We start from the raw sequence: 27,453 nt of genomic DNA, 5'->3' as shown, positions 1-27,453 counted from the left end.
TAAAAGCACCCTCCCCTCGCTCTGCCCCTTCACGGATTCAGTTACTAATAAAATAATTGATATGAGGAAGTATTGGAAGAGGGACCTTTAAGGCGGGAAACAGTCAGGCGGCAGAACATGAGCATTTCTACTGCTTCCATTCTTGTTGTGATAACAAGATTTTATGCTGCTGTCAAGGTAGAAATAAAGCCATGTTCTCAGGAGATAAATATCAAAGAATTTATCAGAACTCGGTACTTTCTAAAAGAAGTACATATTAACCAAATTAGCAGGGCAGCTTGAAATCCGATCCCTTTGCTAAAGAGAACTACTCTCCCCTAATTATTTTAATTGCACATAAGGTTCTGTGCATTCTGGAGAAGCTGTAACACATGAAGAAACATGAAGAGCAGACTACACCCTGTTAATGAGACAGTGATTAAAGCTCCATGAAATTTCTACCAGCATCATATGCTCTTAAAAACCAATGACCACCTTCCTGTGGCAAATCAGAACACAACCATAGTTAACGATAAACTTAACTGCCAATGGCTTATTAGTTCCAACACTTACTCTTCTGGGATATGGCTGCATCGGAACAATCTTGGGCTACATTAAGGCATTACTATCAAAAGTATGTATTCCTGGGACATATATGTGTGCTGAAGCTGAAGACTAGAACCCTATGGGTACACCATCTTAGGGCTAGTCTTTCTCACTTAAAATTTCTGCAACTGTAATTATCCAAAATCTGAAAGGCTACTTTCAACAGTCACTGTTACTGTGTTGCTACTTGGTAGTTTCCTCAAAACTTAGAACATATAGTGGGGTAGTGGTGTTAAAGACTGTGTCATGGTCTTTGGCTACATTCTGCCATCTGCTCCAGAAAGCTAGTGCATTTTAAACTGTAACTATCCAAACGTTAACCTTCAGGGTACTAAAATACACTGGATGCTATATAATACAGTTCATTATGCCTCCAGTTACTTTTTAGTCTTTTCCAACAATCCCCTCCAAGGAAGTGGGCAAGAAGAAAACTTAACCTGATTTTTAAAGGCCTATCTAAATGACAACATGGGACAGATTAAAACAATAGTCTGATAGCAATGCCAGAACTTGTCCTATTTTCCTACCATGTGATTGTCTCATAAATAATTAAAGGAATACATATAAGAGAAATGCTTAGGTTCTTTTTAAAGAATCCTTTGATCTTCTTATAATAAATTTTTTACTTCTATTAATCAAAATAAAATACACCATGTTCTATAATGTCAAATAATACTTGATACTGGTATTTTTATTTTCAAAATGTGCCGCTTGTTTTCCATGCATATAAAAGATAGCTAAATTCATTATCTTCCTTACTTGTGAACAAGCAGCTGACATGTGCATAGCTAAGTGACTGATTCACTGAACTCTCCTTAGGTAACCAAATGGAAGAACATGAACTCGAAATCAGGTCGTGTGTTTTCCAGTACAAGACTTTATTAAAAACACACTGCCAATTTCATATTAAACTCAGAAATGACAGTGATAGCAAGGCAAAAGAGCAAGAAGAGAGTGGTGAGTGCAGTAGGTAACTTGAAGAGCCCACCACTACAGCAAGAGGGAGAGAGGGAGCCAGGGAAGGAGGGAAGGAGGGAGCCAAGGAGGGAGGGAGTCAGAAAGGGAAGGAGGAAGGGAGAGAGGAAGGGAGGGAACTCTTTTGCACAGTTGAGATGCTCACCTTCTCTAGCCATACAGCAGAAACCAGATGCCCATCAGGTACACAGAATAAGAATATTCCCACAGCACCACATTCATTCATTCTTCCTCTACTGTAGCATTTACTCCGTTTTGAGCAGAACAGAGTTTTAGGTACCCAGCAGGTGACTGACAGGGGACCACTGAAATGAACTCTTTGAGTATAACATTGTTACTCAACACTCAACACCTGGAGCCTGACCGCCCATCCTGCTCTCATCAGAGAAATTTAACACTGTGAGCAGAGAAAGTGTGCAGGGACAATGCAAAACGTTGTTTGGAACACAGGGAAGTCAGGAGATACAGGAGTGCTGATCTGAGTGAGCCACAAAACACAGTTTACAGAGCAGTCAAGAAGATGGGACAGTTTAAATCAGCCATTTCACATTAATTTTAACAGCTGATAAAGCCATAGGAAAGTAGTCTAGGGAGGAAGCGGTAAGTGTTTGAAAGGCATACTTAATGTTTTCTAAATCCACACCACACTAATTCCCTGTTGACAAAAAGAAATGATAAACAGCAAATTGGTCTATAACATGAAAACAGAAAGTCAAAACAAACACAAAAATTAAAAACTCTGGTTCTCAAGTCCCAAATATCTCTTTGCAAAAAGCCCGCAGGAGCTCAAGAGATATTCCTCTAACTTTGCCACATGGTCGGACTTCTTTCTCTTACTAGAAGAGAGGTTTCTTTTTTTTCCCTTAAAAAAATAAATAAAACAAAAAATCCCAAAAAAAAAACCCAAAACAACAAAAAAGCACATTCAACTCCCAGTGACCATGTTGAATGAATAAACAAAAAACTGAGAATAGAATTGTCATGTGCACTGCTTTGTCTTCCATTGCCCTAGAGACGCACAGGGACAACAGATCTGGCCCTGAAGGGATCTGCTGCTCAGTCAAGGACACAAACTAAGGTCTAAATTATAAAAGGTTAGAAGTACACAGCCGGCTAAGGAGTTAAAGAGGTCAGAGGTGGCTTTGAAATGGACAAGGGATCTAGGGTTGATGTGAAAGAATGGTTTTGGTTGGGGGCGGGGGAGGGCTGTTGTTTTGCTTTTGAGAGTCAGTGCCAGGGGCTGAACCCACATCCTGCACGTGCTAGTCAGGTGCTCTGTCACTGGGCGGCAGCACTAGTACAGGAACAAGGACTGTTTCATCTGGCAAGGAAAAGACAACAAGACAAAGAGTAGCCAACAAAGTCGGGCCTGTGCGGCCATGGCCATGGAGTCCACCGACCGGCCTCTATGAAGTCACTACATGCAGTGGGCTTGGCTACAGCTCTCTGGACTGAGATCAAGTCTGGAAGGGTCTGAGCTGAAGAAGTCAGTGTGCGCTTCCTGACTGCAGAGAAGTTATCCTTTCCAACATCTAACCCAAGGGCAGAGAGAGCTATCTCACTGAGTATCTAAGGGTTAAAATCAAAACCCAAGGCAGGGTAGGGGGAAAACAATCTTATAAATAAGTGGAATTCTTGTCTGAACTTCCTAAGAATCTTGCCTTAGTTGCAGTAGAGTGGAGATAAACTTAATGCTCGATTTCATTTCAATGGCACTATTCATAGCTTCCCTTCTAACCAGTTGTTCGTTTACAATTGTGTTTGATGCACACTTTCCTGTAGTAAGTTTTGGTTTTGATGAAGTACATCATATATAAATAACACTAAAGCAACCTTTGTCCTGTTTATAAAACTGGAGATGCATAGCAAACTTTGAAAAGATAAGAGTATTTAGAAGTTAAGTAAATCTCATTACTCTATAAATATTTCAATGAGAGTCATAACCAATTAGTACACAATACCCAGTTACTGAAATTGGCAATTGCTCTGTAGGCTACAGTCCCTGGGTTCAGTAACCTGTTTTCACCCAGCTGTCTAGTTTGACCTTCCTTGTGAATCAGCACTGCTACTCTGATGCCAAAATGACCTTCTGAAACTTCCAAGGCTTCCAAGGCTGCAGATATTTTCAGCTGTATCAGCCTGGCTGTCATAAAGTTCTGCATGACACTGAGTGGCAAAGCTGGCACCTTCTGCACCCTCCTGACCTTTTAAACTCATGAGATGTTGCTGCCACTCAAAGCTGGATTTTCTCTTTCTGCGTAGTTTTATGAAGCCGTTCCTCTTGGATAATTGTGGGGTACTGATTCTAAGCACAAATCTCATTTCTCTTTACATGAAAAGAAATATATTCTTTTAGGCACACATAGTAAATCTTTTATCAGCACACAATTTAAATAAACTTTAATTTCCACCTGTAAATTATAATTTTGAAATTGCTGGGACATTAGAAACATTTAATGTACCTACTAAGTGTCAGTATTTCTATAATGGTCACTTTCAAATTTTAAAAATGTCTGTATTTTACAATATACTTACTATCCACATGGACTAAAATGCATTCAAGGTCCAGGACAATATCAAGAATATGGGGGGGGGCAATGTCAGTAAATACAGCAACAGCTGCATACTTAATTTATTTCACTTCCCTCTGATACTTTAAACAGGAACACCGCTGTTTAATTCCCTTGCTAAACACTGCATCAGTGTGGAATTTCCAAACCTAAGCATCTTTTCCAATGTAGATACAGCTATGCAGTCATCTTTGAAATTGTTGATACATGAAGGGAAATCTTTGAGTTCATTAATATCAATAATGAAAATATGAGTAAACTGGTTAAAATTAAATGTAAGTGGAAGAAAATGCAAGTGAATTTAAGTCATTAAGGCATCTTAATAAGGCTCTGAGTAACAGGAGAGATCAACTATGATGTCAATCCTTCACAATCAGAGCATAGTTATGTAGTTACACATACATGCACATATTAGAATATTTCTATTTCCTTCTATATAGAGAAGAAATAGTCATATTGTCATAAACTTTCATTAGTAATACAAACTTAAAAAATGGCTTAACATTTCAATACAAGACTATAAACTAACCCATTTGTGGGAAAACCAATCCCTTTGACACATTCATCCTGTACCATTTTATCTTTAGTTCCTGTGATACTTTGTCATCATTTGTAGACTACACATGGACATGTGGGTGTAACACAAAACTGAGTACACACCTCAAACACATGGGCATGAAGGAAAATAGGGAAGGAAGTAAAACATTCAGAAACCTCTACGAATTGCAGAAGTATTTGATTTTGTATTATTTTAATGATAAAAACATGTCTCTTTTATGATGAGAGAAATTAAATTAATTCCCAATAATATAGTTGAGCAGGCAATCAGGGTACTTGCTCCATCCTTATTGGGCTAAAGACATTTCTTCAAATGGGTCACTAGGCAATCCAGCCACCACAGCTACTGGACGAGTATCTGTCACAAGTGAGGTCAGAAACACCTATATAAATGCAGCTATCTTTGAAATTGTTAATAAATAAAGGGAAATATTTTTGAGTCCATTAATATCAGTAACAAATGATGAGTAAATAGGTTAAAATTTAATAGAAGTGGAAGAAAGCCGGGGTGATGGTTTTGAGTCTAAAATTGGATTTTGCTGGTCTTGGCAAATGCTGGGGCAAAGGTATTAGACTGAGGACAAGCAAGGTGCAGATGACAGGGCAGAGTAGGCAATCTCACAGAGCCCTCATTTCAAAGCCAAGGCACTAAAATGTCCATTCCATCTCCTGCTAGTTTTACATCCATAAAACTTTTTTAAAAACCTCTTCACAACTTACCTCTTCATTAACTCCCCATAATTAACTTGTAATAGGCCTTGAATTTGTGTGTGTGTGTGAGTGTGTGTATGTGTTTTATCTTAATCTAGACCATATCAAGGGCAAGAAAGGAGTACATTAAGAGCAGAACTGCAGGGGTTGGGGATTTAGCTCAGTGGTAGAGCACTTGCCTAGCAAGCACAAGGCCCTGGGTTCAGTCCCCAGCTCTGAAAAAAAGAAAAAAGAAAAAAAAGAGAGAGAGAGAGAGAGAGAGCAGAACTGCAGGAGGTTGGCTTTTCTTCATTATTTCACTTACAATAGGCCACACACTTTACAAAATCAGAAACCATGTTTCCAACGTCAGTCAAAATCCTACAATAAACTTCTGGTGCAGTGGTCCTGAAACAAATATTTACTACTTAAACTGAGCAATGATAAGCAATAAAATAGAGGGCTGGGTTTTCCAACCTAGAACGCAGATTGGATCCTCAGAACAAAGAGCAAACACTTGAGAGGCGAATGGGGTCTTACAGAAGTGCACACTTGCACTGTCACCGTCCCAGAGCTCAGAAACAAGCCTGCCAAAGCAGATAGAAAAGGAGGAAAAAAAATGCTGTTTCCTACACACAAAGAAATGGTAGGAAAAAAAAGCCAATTCTGTATATCTGAACCCTAGGTTAATAAACTTAAAAACAGCTCAATTGTCACTTAAGGCTTTTCCTCTCCTCTTAACACAAAACTTATAGGCTCTGAGACTTGTCGGTCAATACTCAAAGAATTTTTGTTTTAGTTATTTCTTATATTTTTTGAGATTATAATATCAAATTCTTCTTTCCCTTTCCTTCCTCCAAACCCTCCCTATATCCCTCCTTGTTCTTCAAATTCATGACCCCTTTTTCATCAACTATTATTACATTCATATATGTATGTATATGTGTGTGACACACACATACACCCACACATAATAAAGCCTGCTCAGTCTGTTGATTAACAGCTAATTTAAAGAATTTAGTGAGAAACAACTGGATTAAATTCCACATAGCCAGATGATACTGTGATTGGTCATGCTCATTTATGAAGGACTTCAAAAGAAATAGTTTAAATACTTAGTCACATCATTTTAACAAATTATAAATTGGCTTTGTCTTTCATTAAATGAGTCATGTTTCCTTAAAAATGTTTTGTCTTTCTGAATAGATTTATGCAAATTTTACACTATCTAGAACCTTTTCTGTGCCCACATTGCTTTGTACCATTGTTATTTGTCAGTATTGCTATTGTGGCACTGAAAATCGGCACTGAGAAACAACATCTTGCTCATCCCTATCTACAAAAGATGATCCTGACAGGCCACAAATGGTCAGTGCACTCAACAGTATTTGCTAAAGAAAAACACTTGTTTGGAAACCAAAATCAAGATAAAGACAACACTATTCTCCTTCTCTTAAAAATGTTTACTTGCTATATGTTCTAATAGCTCATGAAAGAGGCATTTGTTAGCAAAGTGATAGATCCCCTACAGAGTGAGTCTTCAATGTAAAAGTATCCATTAAAGCCACGGCTGTGCCACAGGGACAATCACAGGGCACACTGGTATAATGAGCGAGCATATACTAACAATGTGAGAATGAACCATGAAGTCAGGATATGTATTATACTTACATGTATCACTTCTTAGTGAAAATACCGTGGTAGCATATTATTGCTGGAGAAATACGGTAGATATGTTGATGGTTTCTGCATTGGTAGACCAAACTATGCCTGAACTGAGGATGCTTAGAAAATAATGTGTATATTGTATGGTATTACTTATCATAGGAATCTAGAGCTAGTTTAAAATATAGGAGTACATGCATGTGCAATTTTGCTGAGTACCTGGAGTACCCATGGGCTTGGCCATCCATAGGTGGGGGGTGGGGCAGTTCCCAGAACAGTGAACATGGATCCTGAGGAGCACATTTGAACTTCACAAAGCTCTCTCTAACAGAAGCCTAAACTGATGTGCCTACAGTCAAGTGCAGAGACAAGCCACACAGGGTGAGCCCTTCTCATGCTGGCTGACAGCGGGAGCATCTAAGGATTTTAGGTTTTACAAAAGAAAACAAAACAAGACTGAGCACTTTTTGAGCTCTATAGAATTTGCAGTCTAATGCTGAAGCAAGACGGTTTTTGTTTCGTCCTGTTTCCTTGTTTTGTGTTTTTCTTTTGTTTTATTTTTACTTAATCTTTATCTTTTTGACCAGGCACAGTGCCCTGTGTCTCTTTCTCAACTCTCAGGAAGTCAGGAGAGAAAAACTACACTGCAGAATGTTGCTCAGAATGAGTCCCTAAGTTAAAATAAAATAAAATAAAGATTTAAAAATTATCGTATAAATGCCATACTTATTCCCATCACATCACATAAATAAGGAGGGTACCATGAGAAGTGACCTGACTTCCATTTGGTTGGCTACTGATGAGCTGTTTGAATCTAGGCAATTCTCAGCAGCCTATCAATATCAGGAAGATGAGCTCTGCCTCCAGCTCTTATCTACTCAGCACTATTAGGCTGTTTTTCCCATCCCAGGGTTTTTTTTTAAACAGTGTAGCTTTCACACAAAGCCCATGTTCCAACATGAGAGCTCTGTGTTTATAGCTACCACCCACGGTCCACAAAGATGATTCTGTAAAAGGTGCCCCGATGCATTCATTTATGAGCATTTTAACAGATAAGACTCATTGCTGTTCTTATTGCTCAAAGTGGCAAAGATTTAAAGGAAACAGTATTTATTAAGCTTTGATCTATAACTGAGACAATGTAACAGTCTTCTTCCTAATGTTTGCTTGAAGATACAATGTTTGCATTTTAAAGGGAGGAGGCTTCAGAGCTATACTCCTCTGAGGTAGCAAGTTCCCTTAAACGGTGTTCAGCAAATATGGCCCCATTGAAAGCATCATGCTGAATAAAGTTTCAGGTATACATTTTTCAGTAGTCTCAAGCATTTTCCAATTATGCTTTGGGGAAGGTCATACAATACCTCAGAGAGAATCGATACCCGGGTCATGGGTATTCTGAAAGTCCCTGCTCTCGTTAGCGACACTCACGAAATCTTCATGGTGAACGTCTGATACTAAAGCCTCATGTCCGTGCTGCTACCTTAACAAGGTGGTTTTTCCTGAATGTTATAGTACTTGAGTTCAAAGGTTGGCTCAAAATCATTTAGGGCAAATCTGTCTAGTTCAAATCTGCATGATAAAATCACAGAGGGAGCAACATGGGGATACTCATGTGTGCTTTTAGTGAGTCTTAGTTAACGGGGCACACTTTCCAAGCTTAGCACACACTGTCATTGTATCTCTACAGCACAATGCAGAAGCTAGGTAAGAAAGAATTGAATAGCAAGAAAAAAGGGTATATAATCAAGGTGCTCTTTTCATAATAGCCACAAGACATAAAAAAGGCAAACTTATTCTCTTGTTCTGCATAAATAGTCTGAAAGTATTAACAGTGCCAATTCTATAGCCATTTTATGGAATAGAATCTACTGAAGTAGTAACCATAAAGTAGTTACAGATAGAGTGTTCTATGTACAACACAGCACATGTACATGGTCCTAAGTGTGTGGGGGCAGAGGTTAGATCATCTTCCTCTAAACCTGTTTCTCCTTCATCTTTTGAAGTACAGTATCTGACCCTGAGCTTAACAATTCCCTAAGTGGGCTGGCCGGGTCCTCCTCCCTCCACCTCCCAGTGCTAGGATGCAGGTGTCTGCCACCTTAATCTTTTTAATAGAGGTTATGGGATCTGACCTCAGGTCCTCACACTTGTACAGCAAACACTTGACCCAGGAACATCTCCCCAGTTCCTATAAATAGAATCTTTCTGAAAACTCTCTTGCTTTTATGAAGATATCTCTCTACAAATATTAAATAAAATATAATCTACTATTTATTTCATTCTATGTGAAACAATATCAGGCAGTTTATTTGTAATGTATAATAAAGGATCTTACATGTAAGGCCTTCTACTTCAAGCATGGGTCTTCTACTAACCCCCAATAAAAGTCAATGCAAATGCACTTTCTTTTTGGCCTATATAAGAATCAACTATTAGTTTCTAAGAGTGACTGATCATTAAGGATTTTTATTTCCAGGAGAAAAAAAATACCACAGTCACACTGATACCGTCCCTAAATAGCAACTTCAGAGGAGTCTAAATGTCAGCCACATTGAGCACATTGCAAACTCATTCTATCATGACTCTCTGCCACCTTGTTTATCATTGAGGATAGGATACACAGAACTTCTATGTGAACCAAATTAAGGGACCGAAATTCCTAATTAATATTAAGACATTTTTTAGCAAATAACAACAAATCCATAAAGATTCAAGTTTGTTTACTGTAGAATTACAAATGTAGAATAAAGTTTTCAGTGGTCCTCAAACCCTGTGCTTTCAAGCTAACTAGACAAAAATGGCATGCTTTAAGAATCTGACACTTCTTAATTGAATTATTCAAGAAAGCAATAATTGTGCTTCTCTCTAATTGGTATTTTAAGAGACAATCTTGTTGTTGTTGTTGTTGTTGTTGTTGTTGTTGTTGTTGTTGTTTTGCATTTAGTTTTTAAGCAGGAGTTTGCTAGATGACCTAGTGGGACACCAGATCTCCCAACTTCAGCTTCCTGAGCACTGGGATTGGAGGCGTGCACTAACATGCCTGGCTGACTCTGACTCTCCACTGTAACGGTGCTCATATGCATCGGTGTGATTAGAACAATGATAAAGTTTTAAATAAGAACATTTTATTGATAGTGTTTTAGTTCTAAGTAAAATTTAAAATTCCTCTTAATAGTCACTATAAAAAAAAATGTATCTTCTTCCTGCACATATCCAATCATTTGTATGCACTTCAGAGCCAAAAGCTGTATTTCCAGCACAAAGCATTTCCTACCTCAGCCCTTCACATACTCCCAACCAATCTGTACCTCTGCTCATGAAGGCCCTGCAGTACAACTTCCTGCCAGAGGTGACTTCCCTAGGCAAACAGCCTCCTGTGCTCTCCACCATCACACACCTGCATGTGTTGCACGATGTCCCCAGACCCCCTTTTCCACCCCTTATGTTCCTCTCCTGTACTACCCTCCTTCCGTCTCTTTTTTATTTACCCTCCACCATTTACCCTTCCTCTACACATTTCTCCATGTGCTCTGCATGACCCTTGTAAAAAGTATCTCAAATCTTTGATATCTTAAATAACCTGGCAACCCCCAAAACACATACTTCACTTGTCTTTATTCTTTTACATGAGTGCAGATATTCTAAAACTGAAGGGCCGTGGCTCAAGTGCTCTCTGGGCTACTTAGTAACTAAGTAATCTTGTGCAATAAACTTGAAATATCTCTGACCCAGTTTCCCAATCTCCAAAACCAAGACATTAGCAGTGCTACCTCATAAAGCTCTGCTGAGGAATGTGTGCATTACTTTAAATCCTCACTGTACATTCAGAAGTCATTCTCCACAGTGCTAGTATTATCCGCACTTATATTCACATCTCAGTTCTTTAACATTGGGGACAAGACAAAGCATTAAAGGGTTAAAATGTGTCTACTGAAGAAAAAAAAAATCGTCTTCTGGTTCTGGAAATCACCAAAGCTCCTAATCATTCTGATTACCCCTTAAGACAAAAGTCCTAAGATCTATGCTACAGCTCTAGAGAATACTTAAGGAGATTGTATAAAGCGATATACAAGTAGCAACTTCTACTAATTTATAAATTGTTACTTATTCAATTATGTCATCGACTATGGGATGGAAAATAGTTCTCTTAAACCTATTGTTCTTGTCAGGAAATTGATAAAATGCAATAAGTACATAAGATAAAATTATAGTGTTGGCATCAGACAAAAGAAATCATAGCCAGGGAAGTCTTTATTATTCTACCTTTAGTGTATTAAAAAGAGAACTTTCAAAAGAAACTTAGATATGGTATTTCTCAGGAGTTTTTACATCCTTTCAAACTTAGCTTTTAAGTAAAAATTTGGTTAAGCATATAACCAAATAAGAGTGAATCGGCCTTTTGAGGAAGATGAGTGTACTCAGTATAGCCAACACTGTGGGCTTCACACCAACCTCCCAACAGCAAGTAGATCAATGAGCTGCCTCACTTGACCACCTCCCTGCTTTCTCTCTAGTATAATGAGTAAAGGAACTACTAAGCAGACAGCTTCCTTCTATGATCAGACAAGATGCTGACATCTCATTTTTACTGTTGGGTAGAATGTGAAAATGGACAGTTGTAAATAGTCTGGAATTCTAATACTAAATCAAGATTAGAAAATGTCCTCAATGATAATGTTAACACCTGTGTATTCCTGCTTTACACAGTGCTTTGGCATCCTTCCATACAGTTCGTGCTTAGGATATGCACCGACCTGTAACTTTTGTAAAATGTCTTTTAAAGTGTTTCCTTACCTCTCATATCTTTTGCTGTGGACAGATGTCAGTACCAGAGTCCTAAAAGAAATCAGACTTTACCAAACCTTCCCCAGACTGCTTCTTAAAATGGCAGCAATATTGCTGTTTTTGAATCCACAAAATATTACTCCCTAGTCAGTCCAAAATCATCAGATACTCTTTGACTTTCCTATTTCTTTCATTTGAGTCCTGAGAAGTTAGAGATTGTAACTGTATATATAAACCTCTTTACTCATATGTGCTTCTCCTTGCCTGCTTATTCTGTATCTGAAGTTTCATTTTCCCTAACAAAACCCCTTGGTATGATGAACTTGGAATGTTTGTGGTATATAATAAAGCTATCATCAAATCCTTGGTAGAAATGTCTCCTAAATCTCAATCTTGCTTTCTCTTCTACAAATTCTCTATATGATTTATTCACCACAGCTGCCATTTTGGTTTTCCTGACATTTGCACCTATACTGCAGAAGTTGTCCTGTTTCATTGAGTGTCTACTGATGCTAATAAACAATGCTACCAACTTTCTAGTTTAGGTCATTTGGAAAAATACAATGTATATAGCGAAATCCTCTGTGTAAATGTTACGTATAAACAAAGAGAAACATTACTGGATGAATGTAATGAATGCTTTAAAAGGTATATTATGGTAAAGCTGGAAAACTAAAAGAACACTTTGGGCTTCCAGTTCCTTATTTATCTGGAGATGCCCTTAGGCAGAACTGCATCAGGACTTTTCTCTGTCTTGTGACAAGTTCTATACCAGGCTGGGGATAACAGCTTACTCAAGCAGTAGATTAGCAATGAGATGTAATCCGCTGTACCAGGCAAACAAAAACCCTTCTGTATCATCTTACTCTCATGAAATTCCACTATATCATTTTAAATTATATCTTCCCCTTTTTCAAACTATATATAGAGACAAATAATTACCTATTTGATGCTATTATGGCTTCCCCTAGTCTTCAAATAATGTATCTTGTACTGCTTAACTAAGAATAATCACAGAAACCTAGAGAGAAAGAGCCTTTGACAAGTGAGGAAAATATATATATTTAAAAAAAAGCCCTAACAGTCTCACTTTAAAAAAAAAAGTCTCTCAAAGACTATTGGGTCACACAGGCACATGTGACAAGCACCTTTCTAACATTGTGTCATAGAGAACAGAGATAGCAGTCTGTCATGCTTTTTTTTAATTTAATAATATGTACCAAACCATGACCATGGATATGTCAGGCCTTTTATTTCTCCCAAGAATATCACTGCAGTGCTTATACAAATATATAAATATGATAACACTATATAAACATCAGTTTCCCTACCTCAATTCTCAAAAATGTCTATAGACATGGTATATGTATCTCAATTGATCCTTTCCATCCAGCTGCTTTTTGATTAATGAATTCTCTACCTAACTTGCTTTATGACTCATCAGATATGAACACAAGTCAACAGGGATCTTCTCTGTCCTTTCTGTGCAGCACAGTTGTTTACACTAACATGAAATATGCCTGTTTCCACAGATGGCAGAGTCACCATGCTGCCAAATTGGGATGAATTCTCCCTGAGGCTCCATTTGAGATAAGGCTCCACCATCAGAGAGAGAGAGAGGGAATGAGGGACTGGGGGGGGGGGGGGAGAATAATGTGTATGCCTTTGATATCCTTGAAGGAAATATGGGCAAACATAACTTTACATGGCTGGAAAAAGAATCACATTGTTTGGCATAGCACTCACTATGCAAGGCAAAGTGTACTTCGGTTATGAAAATATCTGAGAGGAATGTGCCCAGGACAATGTGAGTGTGCTTTGTTTAGAGGCAGATGTTTTCTCGGGAATAAAGACTATGTCTCAAAGCCTGGGAATGCCTGCCTCAGAGCAGGCACAACACACAACAACAAAACAGAAGCGTAACTTCGCCTCTGCTTACACACAAAGCAATGCCCACCCCACACAGGTGAAAATCTTTCTTTCCTGTAAGTTGTTTGGCTTTGTTTGCTGTCTTTATTGTCTAAGGAAGGGCTGTCATAACAAAGGAAAATACATATTAGGCACCTGAAGATAATTGCTGTTTACGGAACACTATTTTAAAATAAATTTCACTGGCTTGCTCCTGTTTGGTAAGTCCAGGACAATGCTAAGTACAGTGTTTCTAAGCGTCTCAGAGTAGCAATCATGCCCTATTCTGGCATCTGAGAGGTGTTAAGCTCATCCTCCTAATTATAAGTCTCTCTCTGTTAGCACCACCTCATCATTAACTCTCTAAGCTAAATAGCAGTTTTGAAGAAATAAAAATAGACGTATGGTAGTATTTTTGCTAAATTTTTGTTACAATGGATGAGAAAGGCAAGTCATTTTGTTTGTGTGTATAATAAGCATCTTTATCTTGTAAAAATAAAAATCGCTTTTGGAATATTTTGACTGGCGAACTCTAATTTAAGCTTTTTCTCAGAATACCACTTCCCTGCATTATTCCAAAACATTGCCACCTCACAGAACACAAGCCATATTTGTTATATCAAACTTTCTAGTTGTTTGGGGGCGGGGGAGTAAACAGTAAAAAAAATGGGAAGTAAATATAACAACATGTCCTATCAAAACCAATACTTAATACATTACCTCTAAAACAATTAATATGATATAACCAAGTATTTTACAGTCCTTGTACAAAATTTCATAGGCTAGCATGTGTTTTACATAAAACATCTCAGTGCTAGCAGCGCACGTGGCTAGTGGCTTCTGTACCTCACAGCACATTCTAAACTTCCTGGAAATCCAGACACTCGAAAACCTTCCAATGCATCCAGTTAGAGACCTACACAGAATCAGTTAGTGAATATATTTTGCTCATTTTCTCTACTGTCCTGACCATCATACACAGGTCTCTCTAACGCCCTTTAGAGAGGGGGAAAAAAAACACAGCAACAAGAAACATCAACTGCCTACTCATTTGGGCTTCCTCCAAGCAGGACCTCAGAAGCTCTCTACTCTGCACACCTATCTATCAACAAGCAGAAAGCCAGAAGCTGCAACAAACCTTTTAGCCTCCATAAGTAGATCAAATACAAGACTAACCTAAGGTGACAGCGATGGTGGGGGGAGGGGCAATATGTAAAAATATTTTCTTACTTGCACTAAAAATCGGAACTATTATATAAGAATGGCACACTCTTCCTCAAGGAAAGCCATCACTGCATGTTTCTACCCGCCTCCTCCACCCCCAAGGAGAAACCTTGAGATAATCTCTTCTTGCTCTGAAAAGAACCAAGTGTTTCATTTCGCAGGAATTCTATGCCCTGAGCAAGAACAGAATGTTAGAACCAAAATTTAATGAATTCCACTTGGAGTCTGCCTCAGATGTGGAAGTGTGCACACAGGCAATGATATCCCAAGCCATGTAAGACTGCTTTCTCCTTTGGCATGTGCCAGAATACTATACTAGATGTATATCTTATGCTCAAATTCACTCTCAATTTCAGGAGAAAAATATCCAATGAAGTGTATGTGAGGTCTGCTTAAGTCTCTCCCAATAGTAAAATGTGTCTATGATGTATATGATGTCTATGGTGAGGGTGTAATTTTAAAAGAGACGAACAGGTTTCCTGCGGCTGGCTGACCCAACCTGTTCTATGAACACAACAGTCAACTTAGTAGCTCTGGCTGAGGAAACTCTGCATTAAACAAAGAAACATAAAAAACTATGTCTAGATCTTGAATAAGGAAAGAAGCATAACAGAGATAAAAAGAGAAGGTAACCCTGTACAAATGCAGGAAGTTGGAACAGGATGGGTTTCTAGAAAGCTAGTTTAGCTGTCACCAACTTTTCAGGTGGAGAAGACGGAAGTGACAGCCACGTGCTTTCTCCCGCTGTGAAATAACGCATTATCTTCAGGCTACCAACTACATACTCAACACATCCTGCGTACTGACTAAGTCCTTCAGCATTCTGCAGCCCTTCAATCTTCACTTTAACTTGTCTCGGGGACCAGAATTTTAGGTCAAAAACAGGACCAGGTTAACAACATCAACACTGTAAAGCATAGAAGAGAGTGTGGACAGAGACACTGACCTACTGTGGAAAGTTATGGACTAAGTAAGTTCTTTGTGTAAACACTGTGTTGAAACCCAGGAAGGGGGTCTAAAGTGTCCACTAGTGTACTATTTCAAAGGCTGCAGAAATCCGGCATATCCACAGGCCATAATTATGACTTCCCTCTCCTTGCATTAATTTGTTTATGAAATAGCTCAGAGTGTGGCAGACTTTATTAATCACTTGCTATGGTGTGTGTTTGGGCTGGTGAACACAGAAACCTAAGACCGTAGCAATAACCTTCCAGGGAGCTTCTAACTTTGTTTTTAATCCTGGGGATGTATACTGCACATAAACCCATTTTAGCAGCCTAATAGGCCTGTCTCAACACCCCTGTAGTTGTAACATGCTGTGGGCTAGCCAGGAAGGCTTCAGCTCCATATATATTATATATAATATATATATAAATTATATATACATATAATTTCTTTAAATCTCATGTTACATGCTCTAAAATCAAAATAGTATCATATGACACATTACTAACAATATTAGAGTCGGTCGTCTTTTTCTTTAAGGTTGAGGAAAGGCTACATATCTGTCTTGATTTTATTTAAAAACCAGTCCATATACTGATTACTTTTCATGAAAGCAATTCCTCCAGCCTTCTGTGGCTCCACCCTGAAAAGCTCTATACTTACTTTTCTTACAGTTTTTTGAGTGACGCACTACAAACCGACCAGAAAGGGAGGAAAAGCGGCAGCCCTCTCAAGCAGGGCGTCTTCCGCCCTGTAAACTTGGCAAAAAGCACACTGGACTGAAATACAGCACTCTCCATATAAGGCAGCCCAACTAAACATGTCATGCGTAATTTATGGGTGGCAGGCAGAGCATTAACCTCTGCGTGCACATACTTGGCCCACATGAAGCCGGTGCTGGATGGCAGCCCCGGCAGAGGGATGCGGGCGCTGCCGGGACCCGCGCGACCCGTGGCCGTCCCCATCGACCCTGGCAGAGGTCACCGAGTTCACAGCACTCGGTCACGCACCTGCCCCAGCTCCCGGGCCACCGGTCCTGCCCCGCGGCGCCCTGCGGGGGCCCGCAGAGAGGCGCGGAGCAGGGCCGGGAGCCTCAGCGCGCGGCCACGGTACGGGCCGAGGACCCCCGAGCGCCACCGGAGGCCGCCGCAGCGCCGCCCGCAGCGCAGAACAATGCGCGGCCGCCCCGCCACTCACCTCTCACGTGGCCGTGCAGGCTGCCCGCCGGGGCCCCGACTGCCCGGGGCATTGTGGGATCGCTACTCCGGGATGCCCGCCACGGGAAAGGAAACTGGCCGGGTCCGGGTCACCGGAGCATGGCTAGCGCCCCGACTCGTCGGGCTGCGTTGAGAGACTGTGGCATGTCGCCGTGCAGCCTCTTATCGCCGCGCGCCGGTTTCCGCCGCTGCGCGGCCCCTCCCCCGCGCCAGCCCCGCCAGGAAGGCGCGCGGACGCGCCGAGCTCCCACGCGCAGCCCCGGCCCCCGCCCGCCCGCTCGCCCGCTCGCCCGGGCCCGCGCCGCTCACCGCTGCTCCAGCTCCTGGGGCTCCGCGCCCAGTCTGCGAGGCCCGCAAGGTTAGACGGAAGGTTAGAGTCAGCGGCCCGGCCTGCAGCGGCAGAAGAACCGCACCGCCTGGAACCTGGAAGGCGAAGGGCGGGAAAGAAGCTGCACGGGTGTTGGTGGGTATCTTTCTCAGCAATCAACGCTCAGTTTTGGAGTTCTGCGAGAAAACTGATCGTCACCCAAACACAAACACAGGCCACCTTCCCGCCTCATCGGCAAATAAAACTTGCAGTTTAAAGGCTCCCTTACTTCCAACTCTGCCAGGTGGTGTACAGAAAGCAAGCAGAGCTTCCTCTTTTAAAATAAAATAACATCTTAGGCTATGCAGAGGTACTCCCACGCAAACAAACCCTGGGCAACTGCCCGCCCGAGCAAATGAAACACCAGCCCCTATTTCACGAGGTGCTATCCTGTAACTTGGCTTTGAATGAAAAGAATTATGAGTGCCTAAGAAGAGATAAAGTTTGAACATCTGTGGACGGGATTTCCGGTGAATTTCAGGAATTCTGATAACTTCGTCAGGGATGATTTTTGACTAAAAGACGTTTGTTTCATGGTTTGAACATACGTGGAGATTCGGTGAGCGAAGGCAAACTGTAGCTGGATTTCTCCCTACGTGTTTGTGTTGAGTGGGTGAGGCATACTTTCCTAGGCGGAATAAAAAAAAAATGTCCAGGTCCAGAAGGTGTTAACTCAAGTACTTTGCAAAGGTACCAGTAACAGACTAAGCTCTTGATCCTCTGCTGGTTCATGAAACACCGACTTAATGCTGCTTACTGGTCCCTTCCTGAAATAACTAATTAACTATTACCACTTCTCAGTGTTAATTATTAAAAGTACCCAAGTCCCCAACAATGGAAACAAAGTAGAATGAAACTAACATTTTCTCAGAGAATGGAGACAGGGAGTTTCTAACTGACAATTAGTAACCACTAATCGCCTGGGGACTTTCTCTCACATTCATTCCAGCAAAGGGGTGGAATGTGAACTATGGCAGAAGTGTTAATTAAGTATAGGTAGGATGGAGGTAAGTAAGGGAGAATGGACTACAAGGACTGTACTTCGTGGAGCAGCATGGTAGGAAAGAGCACCAGAGAGCTGGTGCTAAGATGGCGGGCAAAATAACAAAATGCCCTTGAGAAAAGGAGGGATGGCTCCCTGAAGGAATCGATGCAAGTGCTACCTTAAAATGTGCAGAAGTTAGTAAGATCAAAGGAGAGTTGACTAGAGAAGCTAGCTGGCTAGGGAGATGGCTCATTTGTAAAGAAGCTGGAGCTCAGGCTGGAGAACCTGAGTTCAGATTCAAAACATTTAGGCAAGGGTCTGTACTGACAGTGCTGGGATCAGGTAGAGAATGCCAGATATTCATAGTCCATTAGCCACCACTGAATTCCAGATTCAATGAGAGGCATTCAAAAGCAGATAATAAGATGGGAGGTAAATTTCAGAAGACACTTGATGAGGACCTCTGGCTTCCACGTGCTCATTTACATCAGCACAGGGAGTTGGGTACAAGTGGGCCCTGGGACCGTGGAGAAAAGTGCAGAGCACGGGCAAGAAACCTATCTGTTTCAATGCCATGTAGAATCAATATAGTCATCTGCTCTATCCCTTTCTGTAAAAGGAGGAGATTAACGTGTAGGCAGGAGAGACAGCCAGAGTTTCAACGTTATTCAGAAAACTATGAACTAGTTCGCAGGACCAGGGCGAAAGGGTGGAGTCTGGACTTGCATTCTAGAAAGATCTTTGGCGAATGCTTGGAGGGTTACTGGGAATGTATTTTGGGATGTTGGCAAAGGAAGGGTAAATGGGTGTAGACACACTGGAAAACTGACTCATGCAAGGATGGAGGAAGGGAGGGGCCTTGGGAACTCCCAAGGCCCCTAGCTTAGCCTACTGCATTGCTATTAGCCTTTCAGTGTTTTCAGTTGCTTCCCATTTTCTACCAACAGAGCCCTGACTTCCTGACAACACAGGCTACCTTTGCACCTGCTGCTACATTAGAGCCTCCTTGTCTCCCTGCTCAGACAGTCCAGGGAACTGCCAGGACCTAATCCTGTTTGAAGTATTCATTTAAAGTTGTGCTCAGACCATTTCCGAGTTAGAGATTTGATGATTTTATCCCCCATGTGCTAGAAAATTTGCCCTTTGCAATTGAACCGAGTGAAAAACAGGACTTTGAACCCATGTATAGTACACGAGGGGAAACTATCAACTCCAGCGCTGCCAGACGGGGAACTGCTAGAAACGAGTGGAGGATTGAAACAGACTCAAATTTTCTGCTCCAACACATATAACAAAAAGAAACAGAAGAAAGGCCCTTGAATGTTAGAAACAATAGAATGTTCTAGTAAAGAGCAAATCAAAGGAAAATGTTATTTTTCAGAGATAAAGAGAAAAAGAATGCTGTGACAAGGCAAGCAAGCCAATCTAAACCTCAGACAGGAGCCAAAATAAATTCAGACCTGAAACAATGTTGCCATCAAGTAAGCCTAACCTGTTACTATTTAAAATTTTGAACCACTGGGGGTGGGAGAGATATCCAATCATATGTTAAAATTTGAAAGCATGTTGTCTTCAAGAACAATAGTCATGTTTCAAATTGTGGAAACTAGTAAAAAAATCATTATATAGTAATAAAAAGCTAATAGCTACCCCATTTAGAATCTACTGGTTCTTCAGTGCCAGGAGACCACTTAGGTTTCTCTTATACTGGGAGTTGATGTTACAGTCTGCAGACTCATGAATGCACACATCCATAAGCACAAAAGGGAGGCCATTCTCAGGAGAAAAAGGAAATTATAGAAAACAATTTCAGATAAAATAAAGCTACATTATTTATTTATTTATTTATTTATTTATTTATTTATTTATTTTAGGTAAAGGAAAAGGTTTTCACAGCAGCTTCCTGAGATACTTCAATTCTTTCAAGTCTTGATTTTGCCAATGACTCCAAGAGGAATACAATCAGGAGACATGATTTTTTGCAGATAATGTTAGCTCCTGGTTTTCCCATAATATAGATAAAAGAAAGAGTGATATATATATATATATATACATATATATATATGTATATATATATATATATTCTTTAAAACTTGCGTAAGAGTGTTTGCATTATGAACTATGTTCTTTGTTCTCTGTACCAGAATCCACAGCTTAGTGAATTCTCACTGCCTCATTCTATAACATCTTTTCTTCCTCTTCTTTCCATATCATCTAAACCTAAGAAAGATAATTATAAAAATAGAAATATAGAAACCCTTTGAGATACTTGCCTATAATTAATTTTTATTATACCAGGATAAAATAATTGTAAAAATGTAGTCATATATTATGCAATAACACTATAATATATAAGATAATACTGATTAAATGCATTGTATGATAGTATCAAAGCCAGAACCCAGCCTCATTTCCTTTGCTTTCTTACCATATGTAAGTAAAAAAATATCTAGAAGAAGAAGCTTCTAGAATAGTCACTTTTAAGCTTATGTGCTTGTACCTTTTCACACAAGAAAAAAGGTAAGTCCCATAGCCTGAATCCAGACTTCTTTACCACTTGAATAACTATACTCGGAAAAGTTGTATGAATCTATTTATTTGTCTATCTTCAAGGATAATTATGCATTTTCCACACAAAGTAAGTTCTTTTAATGGTCATTATCTAAATATAGGTAACACATCTTACACTATATATTATATAACACAACATGAAACATACACCATTGACTGTAAAATTACAAAAACTTAATTTCATATAAAATCAAGATATTTTCAATGTTTATAAAATTAAAACACTTTATGTATTAATTTAATCATATACTTTATAAGTTACCTAAAAGCATTGTGATTAACTCTTTGGGATACATCAGAATGAAGATTTTAGAAGCAGGGAATGGTAGTAAGGATGGAAAGCTAGGGACTGTTGACCTGCTGTCTTAACAGGAGGACAAAACCATTGAAGCAAAGCAGGACCGCATTGGTGCTGTCATACTTAATTCTCATTGTCCTGTGCATTTAAGACAATGGAAACAGTATGAAGGAGGCCTGTTTCCTCCATTTAATGTGAGCATCAGCTGCTTTAGGTTTCTAAGAATGCTATTACTTCTCTATTCTTCCTTCTTTCCTCTCTTTCATTCTTTGTTTTATCCCCTTTTCTCTTCTTTCCATAAAGAAAGCACTCCCTCTACCCCTGCCCACAATGCCTCCATTCATTGCCCAAGGGTTTTAGAGAGCATCAGCTTAACCAGTTACCAATTCTAGGTTCTGTGTTTGGAAGTGAACACAGAACAATCACTTTCCACAAAGGATTTTATTCTCTGGGTGGAGCAGTGGCCAACAAGTAAGTAATGTATAAAAAGAACAGCACAGACATATTTGCAGATGAATACTTTAAATAAAGCCAGGCAGATTGAGAGAGGAATTGTGTGTTCCATGGGGTAAATCCAGACTGAGCCAGTCATGTCCTGAGTAACACAAGGATTGCCTAGAGAAAGAACAGGCCCAAGATCACAGTAGGGCAAAGAAACAGAAATGGGATACTTAACCTCAAGGATTTATAATCAATTAGGAGGAAACACGAATCTTACACGGATCACTCTCAAACTGCAAAGCCAGGACCACAACAGTTTGGCTCAGTGGAGAGCATGTATGTCTGACTATATTAGAGGTGGGCTGGGGCAGAGGCCCCTTTAGGAGTTATCTTTATGAGATGACCAGGTTGTTGTCCACTGTCAGTGGATATGGTCTAGTCTCAGAATGGAAGGCAGGAAGTGTGCCACTGCTGAGAATGAGCAGTGATGTCAAGAAAGTCGAATGGAAGCAAGTGCCAGGTAGTGCAGCGACAGAAAGGGATTGGGTCAAACACATTTAGCAATATAGTACTGCAAGCATTGTGATTTTGTTCCCTAGAATTGAGGAATATACACGCAATAGTACCCCCCTGGCTTTGAGACAATTGGAATATGTGGTATCTTTATGTGTGGCCAATCTCTTGCTTGGGACCAACACTACAAATACAATTCAGAGTTACCGGAGACATATTTTGGACTCATTTCCAGGTGTGGGGGCATGCATGGAGACAAGGGATATAGGGAGTCTTCTTTACCCACTTTCCAACTTCGTTTTTGGAGTCAGTGCCTCCCAGTTGAAACCAGAGATCACTAACAGGACTAGCCAACCAGCTTGATCCAGACATCCTGAGTCCCTGGCTTCTCAGTACCAGAATTACAGACAGCTTGCTAGACCCAGTGTGCATTTACATGGGCTCTTGGATTCTGAATGCTAGTCCTCATGCCTGCTGTTTACAAGGTGTGCTGGTTTTCTTTCTTTTGTTGTGACATAACCTGATAAAAAGAGGAAGAAAGGGTTGATTTGGCTTATACTTCGTATAGTCCATTATTGTAGGGACGCTTATTAGTATAATCATACAAAAGAAAATATGAAACAAAGAGTAGGGGGAAGAGCTTGGAGCATTGAATTCATGGCCAAGAGCAGAAATAATGAAAAGATCCTTGTTAACACTCAGCTAGCTCTCTCCTCTCTCATAAGGGCTGGGTTCTTAACTACAGTGCAATGTGGTCCATAGTGGGCTAGTTTTTTGCCATGTCAATTAACTATCAAGACAACACACACACACACACACACACACAGAGAGAGAGAGAGAGAGAGAGAGAGAGAGAGAGAGAGAGAGAGATGCCCATAGGCCACCCAATCAAGACTATTCCTCACTAAGTCTCTCAGGTGATCTTAGATTATGTCAAGCTGACAGTTCAAGCTAACCAGCACATGAGGCAAGCACTTTAAGCACTGGGTCATCTCCACAGCCCCAACTTTAGTTTGTAACACAACTGTATGGAACAAAGGATATCCCTCGTGTTGATCACTGTAATCATCATCTTTCACATAATATCAGGCTGCAGAGTTGATCCTCTGACTTAAGTCTCACAGCTCATATGAGGTCAAGCCTTCTGTCCTATAGAATTCCATAGGGAGTTCCTAAAAGCATTAAGTAATAGTAACACGACAGATTTCTAACGTAATGTGTCTAAGATAAAAGTCTGTCATGGTCGGGGGACTAATTAAAAAAACAAAATATATAATATGGCCTTTTAGTAAATAAAACACACAAAATTAACCATGAAACAAGAGGCAGGGAGTCTAAAGTAGACATTTTATCTGTTTTTGCTTATGCTGTGTAATTATAAGCAACGTTGTGAAACACTTTCTATTATACCATAACATGATGTGGTGTTGCTTAATACAGAATTTCCTGGCAATTCTTTTTAAAGAAGTAACTTGTTGGTCTTATCACTAAAAACATTAAAGTATATATAATTTAGTTCTCTCACATACTCTAAGCATATATATTATTAATACTGTTCATTGTAAAAGTCTCTGATTATTTTCTATGAAGGATGTGCCGCCCACTACCTTATTAATTCTTAAAGCTGACACACTTATAAATATGCTAAACAGATGGCTTGATTTTTTTTTATCTCCAGAATATATTATATGGGTCTCTACTCATGCTTGACATTCTTTTCTTCTGTTTTTTTATACTATTCTACATTTCTATCATTCTGTGATTCCCCCCACCTTCCTCAGGGTGTTCCATTAGTCTGAAGATAGGAATAGATTGGGTGAGAATACCAATTGGAAAGCTTGTAGTAAATGCAGCAATTCCATTAAGACTAATAGGCCAGACATATTTACCATGTAAACAGGTGGAAAGGAGGACAGGGCTAGGCAAGTCCTTGGTCTTCACGGCCATCTAAGCTGCTGACAAGTAGTAAAATTATCCAACATTGTTAACAGCTTCGTGGCAGAGGTGAAATTTTTCAGAGAAAAGTCACAAAGGACCAAGAGAGACAAATGATTTGATGAGGTGCATACACTTCGCACTCATCACCCAGCAATATGAAGGAAAAGTTTGGATGGCAGAGTGATCGTGTTGTCTTATGAAAACCTATTTCTCATGCCTGTTTCCCGGATGCTGGACTGCCAAACAGCTGGGCCCTAGTACACCTCAGTGAGTCTCAGGGGCCTTCCAACTTTTTCTCCTAGCTTTCTTAAACCTATAGTAACAAATCTTCACTAGGTGAGAGGAGATTATCTCATTAAAGTCATTTGCACCTAGGCAAGAACAGAGAGTATTTGCTTCTACAAAGGACAGCTTGTTAACCCTAATGAACCGCTAATTGGAATAGCTCTGAGCACCCTGGGGAAGGATACCACCTCCTCTCCTCTGCAAACTCCTCAACACTTTCCCTGACCTTTTTATTTCCCTCCTGAAATAAAGGAAGAATAGAAGCTACTGAATCCTCAGACTCTAACATGACTTTGAACCTCACAGAGGTACACAGGGTGCTGTTCGAAATGAAGTGACTGAAATCAGGCCTGTGGTTGTCAACGTTTTGGAACAATAGACAAAAGCCTAGACCAACAGAATCGATTCCTGGGAATGGGCCCAGCATACAGGTATCATAAAACCCTCTAAATGGTTCCAGTGTGAGACTGCTAATGATTCAGAAATGATGTCACTTGGGATTAGAAGCAATCCATTGATCTGCTCAGTTTCTACTTGGGATGGGTAAAATTTAGTTGACTGAATAGAAACAGTAGATTCTGTAGGAAAATAGTTAGGTTTGAGCAAACTGGTGTTCATATGCTTCTAGAAATTGGGGGGCTAGCATGGTTGTGGAGAGTAGCCTTGGTGAGGGAAGAACTCGTTCAGTCACACAGCAGCTTGGCCGAGGTACTTCTCAGGCAAACAAAGCAGGGTTACTCCCTTAGGTGTGCACTAGTGGTCCACATGTGTTAAAGCCACTGAGATCCCACAGCTTTGTAAATGTTTGGGTTGGTGTCGCTTTGGATTCCACGCCTTACCTCTACTGCAAAAACAGATCATAGAAAACCTGCCAGGGTGACATCAAGGAATCAGAGGAAAGAAATGTGTTCTGGCACTTCCCTTGTGTGTACTCAAAGACGAAGTAGCCAAATCCCATTTTGTATATTCTACTGCATTTTATAGGTTCCTTTAACATGCTTCCACATGGAAACCATACATATATATTAACAAGAAGTGCCTCACTTGATTTTCAGTTGATGTTTCTGTTTCAAGTCTTTTTTTTTTTACATTGCCATCAGGAAACTGAATTTTTATTTTTATACCCACTTTTTGAATCTTTTGAGAATAAACTCATGATTGTCAATAGTATGAGAGGACCACAGGAAGTAATTATATTGGACACGACACGGTATATTTTACAGCAGAACTTTCCATGATGCTGTGAGGTCATTATAGCTGTTGCAGTTTCATACATCATTATATCTATTTCAGTCACAACTCCTTTACTTTCATACATGTTCCAAATCCAAGTTGTTGTTATTATTATTATTATTATTATTATTATTTGCTTTTTATTGGATGTCTTTCTTTATTTACATTTCAAATATTATTCCCTTTCCTGGTTTCCTGTCCATAACCTTCCTATCCTCCAAAAGGTTGTTTTCCCCCCATCCATCTCCCACAGACATTCCCCTGCACAGGGGGTCCAGCCTTGGCAGGACCAAGGGCGTCCCATTCCACTGGTGCCCAACAAGGCTATTGTCTGCTACATATACAGTTGGAGCTCTCAATCCAGATGGACTACCAGCTGTAACTGGATGGGCCTGAACACCCATGTATCTACAAATGGCGTCAGTAGTGCAGAGCTGCAATAGACTAACACTCCAGCTTCCCAGTACCACACATCCTTAGACAAGGAAGAACATTCTTTTCCCTTTCCAAACCTTTCAGTTCTTAGCTTCCAGGACACCAGACAACACTGTGCTTTCATGTTAAACACTATTGCTATCAATTTTCCTATCTGGGCTATAAGAAGTTGTGGAATGGCTGGCATAATCCCAGCTTCCCCTAGGGTGAACAAGAGTAGATGCTATGCAACTTGAAGGCTGCAGACTAGCAATGGCAGTGGTTTTGAAGTCATAAGTTATGACCAGTAACATGTGTCAATATGGGAAAGAAATGTGTAAAACTAATGAACCTGATTAGACACTTATCTCTTTGAGACTATACATTCAAGTGTGTGTGTGTGTGTGTGTGTGTGTGTGTATGTGCCTGAGTAAATATGCGTGTACTCATGCATGTGCAGTAGCTCTCAGAAGAGAGGGTGGGGCTTCTTGAACTGGAGTTACAGGTATTTATGAGCTGCTGTGTGAACACTGGGAACCACACTTGGGTTCTTTAAGCAAAGGCAGTAAACATTCAATCACTGATTCACTATTCCTTCCCCATTTATCATCATCATCACCATCATTCTCTTTTACCATCAGATTCAAATGTGTAGACGTATAGACTCGTGAATGATCAAATCCTCTTTTTCTAAGGACAGAATTCTATTATTAGTTGCATGAAATAGTTACTTTGTTTCTTCTTAGTGGGAAGCAGTCCTTCAGGGCAAGGAATCAGAAATCTATGCCTGATTATTATTACTACTGCACCCTGGTCCTTGCTGTGGCTTTTGGTGTTACTTTCATTTATTTTCTACAATGAACCTTTTAAAGTAGTGACATTAACAGACAAATATTGCTTTAATATTTTCAAGGCGTATAACATGCAAGCTTTTAAAATTACGTTTGAAAAAAACTGAAAATCCACTTATATTATCTTTTGTTTTGTCACAGATAAAAGCGATTTTAAAAACTTATTTGTCCTTGTTGTAGTTACCATTTATCTGTTCCTGGATATAAGTTAATACGTGCTTATTTCAAATAATATATCAAGTGCCTATAATAGAATCATATTGAATCTTTTCAAGGCAGCACTGTAGAGACATTTACGCATGATTATTCTCAACTAGTCTGTAACTGCCACCCACAAGCTTACTGCTGTGTAGAGTGTAACTTCCTCCCACAGCTTCCAGCGCCCACGCTCCACCAAAATCACTTTCCTGCTTGTCATTCATTCTTTACAATTAA

General features: G+C 40.0%; 1 protein-coding gene across 50 annotated transcripts in view; it reads right to left on the bottom strand.

Annotated features, from left to right (window-relative positions):
- Positions 1 to 27,453, bottom strand: part of Mbnl1 (muscleblind-like splicing regulator 1) — a 167,892-nt gene that overhangs the window by 126,599 nt on the left and 13,840 nt on the right. For 26 of the 50 annotated variants that reach the window (XM_087616740.1, XM_087616755.1, XM_087616745.1 and 23 more), the window contains exon 1: positions 17,103 to 17,261. The exons of 10 other annotated variants lie outside the window; for them this stretch is intronic. The gene's annotated coding sequence lies outside the window, so the exon portion shown is untranslated. 50 annotated transcript variants of the gene reach the window in all.

This window comes from Rattus norvegicus, chromosome 2, assembly GCF_021556685.1.
Source record: "Rattus norvegicus strain SHRSP/BbbUtx chromosome 2, alternate assembly SHRSP_T2T, whole genome shotgun sequence".
Lineage (NCBI taxonomy): Eukaryota > Metazoa > Chordata > Mammalia > Rodentia > Muridae > Rattus > Rattus norvegicus.
This window is presented reverse-complemented; position numbering and strand designations above follow the sequence as displayed.